This window comes from Ursus arctos, unplaced genomic scaffold (assembly GCF_023065955.2).
Source record: "Ursus arctos isolate Adak ecotype North America unplaced genomic scaffold, UrsArc2.0 scaffold_5, whole genome shotgun sequence".
NCBI classification, from domain to species: Eukaryota; Metazoa; Chordata; class Mammalia; order Carnivora; family Ursidae; genus Ursus; species Ursus arctos.
In genome coordinates this window covers 47,198,799-47,205,388 of record NW_026623067.1, presented here as the reverse complement: position 1 = coordinate 47,205,388, position 6,590 = coordinate 47,198,799, and positions in this window count along the sequence as shown.

Below are 6,590 nucleotides of genomic sequence, written 5' to 3'. Positions count from 1 at the left end.
GCCGCTCCTCCTACTTGTGCATGCGCCCACTCTTTCTCTGTCAAATAAATAAATAAAATCTTTAAAAAATTAATTTAAAAAATCCCATTCAATTGGAATTTCATGTGTGAATCAACATAAACCCTTTTAAAACATTTAAAAACATAAACCCTTTAAAAAGCATTTTCTTGTGAGTAAAGAACCCTCTTCCGTCATTCTATGTTAATACTGACATTTTATGATCCCAGTTTACCATTTTTAAAGACCATTTGAAAAAACTGGTTACTTACTGCTCATTAACCTTGAAAAATTCTTTATGGGGAAATTTATGGGTATTGCAAGTGGGAAATTACAAGCCAGGAAAAAAATAAATAAATAAAAGCCAGGAAAAAGAAATCTGGCTAGATTTAATTTGAGCTTCCCACCAAAGCCTTTAATGTAACACAAAGACACAAGTAAAGATTATTAGAGCTATTCCAAAACATGGCTCTTAACACACAAGAAGCAGTTAAAGTTATTAAGCTTCTAAATGTATTTCTCCAACTCAAGCTGCATGAACAAAGGGTATTTAGCACAAAGACAAAGTGCACTGGATCTCTTTCAATGGATAGGTATTAACTAATTTCACCCTAGGGACTTGGGTGGCTGCTGTAACCCCAGGCACATCTTCCTCTGGGGAGTTCCAGGGCCCTCACAAAGGTAGACACACAAAGGGAAAGCTGTTCTGTTTCAAATACCCTACTCCTGGGTGCTTTTTGGCCTGCGCAGTAAAGCCTTTTCCACAGGAGGCAGGAAGAGTTAGTTAAAACTAATGTTTGTTTCCATGCTTCAGACACAAGCCACTCTGGAACAAACCAGTTAGCAGAGGGTCTCACCTGATGCTTGTCTTACCTACCCAAGTATGACTTACACTCTTCTCCCCACCACACCCCCAAACAGAGCTGTTTTCATGAACTAAAGGCCCTTGAAAGACATATTTATATTCTGCTAATTAGCTAAGAAATCTTTGCAAGTTATTTTGAGACTTCTCCCATCTAGAAACTGGAGCTACTACAGACCAAATAGGATTGTTGTGAGAATTAAATGAAATAGTCCAAGTAAAATGCTTTGAAAGTCTTAGAATATATTGTGTTGAGTAAATATTAACTCTGAGGAACTTCCTACGGCAATGACTTTATCAGTTTAGCACTCCTCCTTTGTAACCCAGCAAATCATCTGAAAGGAAAATGTATCATAAAACCACAAACTTTGACTTCGCTTTCAGTAAGATTAGGGAGAAGGACCTCAAAATATTTGTAAGATCCATCCGAAACAACCAGAGTCTTTCAGAATTTCTATTTTAGAATTTCTCTTAAATAACAATTGGATCACATAAAAATGCAAATCTAAATTTTTTTTTTAAAGATCTTATTTATTTATTCGACAGAGATAGAGACAGCCAGCGAGAGAGGGAACACAAGCAGGGGGAGTGGGAGAGGAAGAAGCAGGCTCATAGCGGAAGAGCCTGATGTGGGGCTCGATCCCAGAATGCCAGGATCACGCCCTGAGCCGAAAGCAGACACTTAACCACTATGCCACCCAGGCACCCCGCAAATCTAAATTTTTGAACATAGTGAACAAATGAGAAAACCTTCACCATGATGACTTAGGGTCTACACAGCTAATACAGTGGTTTTTGACTGCGACAGTTTGGCTCCCAACAAGGGGACCTTGGCAATATCCAAACACATTTCTGATTGTCACAGCTGAGGATAGGGATGCAACTGGCTTCTAGGAGACAGAGATCAGGGATGATGCTGAACAACCCAGATGCGTGAGAAAGTCCTCCCACCACAAAGAAGCACCTGGCCCCAAATGTCACTAGCTCTGGGTGGAGTAACTCTGAACTAAAATACCCAGAGGCAAATTCATATTCTTAAATATTTATGTCAATAAACGAAGAAGGAAAATAAGTCTATTTAAAAAGTAATAATATAGAGTAACTGTCACCTAGTCTACACTCTGCCTTCTCCCTCAAAAATGGAGGCCAAAAGACAGAAAATCTGCTTAAACAAAATAACCACAGGGGAAATTCAAAGAATAACTGGAGACTTCTTTATTGCACATAAATAAGGTAAGATGGATACCTTTCTAAGATCTGACTCCAGAAAAATTCAGAAGTTTAAGTAGACCAATTTCTGTAGAAGAAGTGTAGGAAATCATCAAAGAACTGCCCCCTAAAAAGTTATCAGTCCTAGATGGTTTCACAGGGCAATTCTGTGAAGCTATCAAAGTTAAAATAATTCCAGTGCCATTTAGGCTGCTTCATATCATAGACTATAAAATGAGAATTTATCTTTATAAAGCAACCATAACACTGACATTAAGACCTGAAAAAGAGTATGCAAACAAAGTATAGATAATCTCATGAATATTTATGGAAATTTTAAAATAAGACATTAGGAAACAAAACCTAGCAGCATAGTAACAGAATATTACATCACGATGAAGTAGAGTTTATCCCACGAATGCAAGGATGCTTCCACATTGAGAAATCAGTGTCACTGAGCAATAAACATAATGCAATATTAATGATTTATAATAGACATCAAGAGAAAATCACCATTTTCACAAGTACCCAAAAAGCATTTCACAATGCACCACGTATTTTTAATAAAAATTATAAAAAAATCAATAGATATTTACCTACAATGATAAAATATAACTCTCACTTTAAAAGCTAGCATCGTGCTTCATGGGGAAACACTAGAAGCTCTAGAACTCCAGGTAGGAAATGGCAAGGATGCTCATCTTTACCACTATTACTTCTCTACCAGAAGGATTGAAACTTGTAATTAAAGATTACAGGTACTAAAATGGAAAGGAACTAAAATTATCACTATCTACAAATGATGTGACTGTATTCTTGGAAAATCCTAGAAAATAAATTGAAAAAGAATCACTTTTGAAGAGGAGGATTCAATAGCAGGGTATAGAAATTGATACACAAAAATCAACAGCAGTCAGAAAATGAGATGGAAGAAGAGATCTTACAAAGTAACAATAACAAAAAGTTAACACACCTGAGAACAAATAAGAAATGTGCAAGTCCTATATGAAGAAAACTCTTGAACAAATGGAAATTTGTACCATGTTCACTGAGAGGAAGATACCATATAACTTAAATCTGTCAATTCTCCTTAAATTATAAATTAATCCAAATAAAGTTACTTTAAAAAAAAATCCAGGCAAGAGGATTCTAAAGATCATTCAAAAAATTAGCAGGATTATCAAAGAAAACCCTAAAGTAAAGAGAAGTTGCAGGAGTGGGGTAGGGGAGGGGTTAGCCTTACCAGATACTAAAGCATACCAAAAAGCTTCAGGATTTAAAACAGCATGATCCTGGTACATAAATGGTAAGGTAAATCAATGGAACATAAAGTCCAAAAAAAAAGACCCAATATATATCGCATTTTAATATATCACGAAGGTGTCAAATGAAATCAGGTTTACCTCACTATTTTCGTAGAGTATTTACTAAATGCCACAGAGTCACCCTGGTAATGTTCAGAAAGAAAGTAAAATGGATCCCTAATTTATACCTGGCTTAGTTCCGAATAGATTCAAGTTTGAAATAAAAAAATGAAATCCTATGACAATATGGAAGAATTCATTTATGGCTTTGAGGTGTGGCAGATCTTTTCACTATTACACAAAATGCAGGATCCATAAAGTAATAGATCCACTAATGTAACTCTATACAAACAAAACCTCTTTGTATTAAAAAAAAATTAGGTCAAGTCTAAAGATAAATAAAAAATTGGAAAAATTATCTCCAACGTATCACAGAGAAAGGGTTTATCTTCCTATTAAATTAAGAGCTTATACAAGTTGATGTTTAAAAGATCCATTAGGCTATAGAAAGCGAATGGTTCCTCTATTGGCTCATCTGCACCTAAGAAGAGAGACTGAAATTAAAACTATACTGAAATACCATTTCCCACCTATGGAATTGGCAATATACTCAAAGTTTGTGTGAACATACTAAATTGGTAAAGTGTTGAAGAAACAGGTACTCTGGTATATTGCTGGTGGGAAAGTAAATGGGTATAATCTCAGTGAAAGGTAATTTGGTAGAATCTATTGAAATTAGAAATTCATGGACATTCTGACTTCTAGGAATTTATCCTGTGGAGATAATCCAACATATAAAATGATGAAAAACAGGCATCAGCAAATAAAGCAGCCCACTGGCCACATTTAGTCCAATGTCTGCTTTTGCAAATCAGGTTTTACTGCAAAACAGCCACGTCTGTTTGCTTACACATTGTCTCCAGTCCCCTTTATGCTATAACAGCAGAGTTGAATAGCTGTGACAGAGGCCATATGGCCTACACAGCCTAAAATATTTACTATCTGGCCCTTTGTAGAAACGGTTTGCCAACTCCTGATGTATAGGGTTATTTACTGGAGCATTGTTTCTAACAACCAGAGACTAGAACAAACCTAAGCGCCTCCAGTAGGGGGACGGGTTAAATAAATGATGGCACAGTCATATTAACAAAAATGTAGGCAACTGTAAAAACAAAGTGAGGCTTTTGAAGTATTGATGTGGTAAGGTCTCCAAAATAAATATTGTGAAAAGCAAGTAGGACAGCATATGGTAGAGTAAAGCATGTTGCCTTGGAGACAAAAAGGAAGGAAAAAATAATTTTACAGCCTTAAATATGCATAAAGCATAATATGCCTAGGAGGAAAAGCTGATTGCTTTTTTTAAATAGGTTTTAATGTTTTGAACCTAGAAAACAGATTACCTATTGAAAAATACATATAAAAATACATTTTTTAGTGACAGGGTTCAGTTCCTCAAAGAGGCCTTCCTGGTCTGCCCTCTTTCTATTACTATCATCTGGTTACAATTTCTGATGCATACCTGGCTTTGTATATTCTAACTATTTGGTTATTATTTTTTTTCTGCAGAGGTATGAAAGCTCTGTGAAGACAGGTACCCTGCCTTCTTCAGTGCTATATTCCCGGTGTCTACAATAACACATGGCACAGAAGAGGAACTTAATTATTTTCCAAAAAATCAATGTATAAATGTAAAACTACTGAGAAGAAGAGACAGATCCTAGATTTGATCTTGAATAAATTACTGAGCCTCGCTGTGCTTCAATTTCCTCTTCCATAACATGAATATTATTTTATAAGTTTGTTGTGACTAAGTGACGGCAGAAAATACGATCAAAGCAGTGTCTGATCTGACACACAGTAAGAGGTCAATAGTGTTAGTTACTGCTCAAGATTCAGAAGAAAGGAAGGTGAGACAAAGCATTAGCCAGGGCAGGAGGAATGGACAGGAATTTAATCCAAGGCTCAGTGGAGAGATCCTCTCTCCAGCATCTGGTTTACTGAAAGGAGTTGAACAAAAATGAATGGAACTACCAAGGAGGAAGAGTGAGCAAAAAAAGCACTGTTTTTGTGCGCCTTTTGGGTTTGACTTGGGGAACTGGAAAGAGAGAGGATGAGATGGGAGAGGCATCTAGGAGGTTATAACCACCAGCCAACGGAGGAAATGCTCAGGACTTGGAACGTAAGGGAGGGGAGCTGCAGCTTAGCCGGGGAGGGCTGGGGAGAGGCAGGTGTGCTTCCCTCAGCGCTTGGCCAGGGGTAGACACAGAGGAATATTTCTAGGCTCTGCTCCAGCCGTCTTGCCCTGGAAAACAGTCTGTGAGTGGCTGCATGGGTGGAAAGTGATCTGCTGCACTTGAGAAGTCCCAAACCCACTCTGCCCAAATGATATCTCCCCATACTTCTCCATCCACCCCCCACTTCCATATCCACACCTAACTCAGTTTGGGGGACATCAGGGATGCAAAGAGCATGCCCAGCTTGGAAGGCTCAATGGGGTACAGTGCCTACAACCTAGGATCTCCAGCTGCCAGGGAAGCGGCAAAGCCCTGGAGGAGATGGAGACATAGGGCTGCCGGCTCCTCACTGTGGAACAGCAGTGACAGGTTGGAAGCTTGGACGCTATTTTTGTTTAACATATTGTGAAAAAAATTCAAATATACAGAATTGTGGCAAGAAGAATACAGCTAATACCCATATATCCACCACCAAATCCAACAACTGTTTACACATATTCCCCTCCCTCACCATTTAAAAGTTTGTTAGAAACATCATAACATGTTATCCTTAAATAACAGTGCAGCATATAACTCTTACAATGAAGGGATTCTCAAATATAGCTAAAATACTCAGTACTACCATGTTTTAAAAAATAAACAATAATTACTCAATACCTAGTTCACATTCATATTTTCCCACTTGCTCCCGGAATGCATTTTATAACTCATTTGTTCAAACTAATGTGTTCAATCGGAGACAACAGAAGGCATTCTGTTGGGACTCCTAACTCAATTAAGTGGCAAGAATCACTGTTTACTCCCTTTGGCTTTTTGAAGAAACCAGGCTAGATGTTTTATAAAATATCCATTTTCTGAATCTATTGTATTTATTTTATTTTTTCCTGGTGGTTTCATTCAATTTATTTCTTTGTCCTCTGCATTTCCTTTGAACTTGCAGTTAGAAATCCAGACTAAGGTTTCCCTTGAACATTTCTTAGTAAG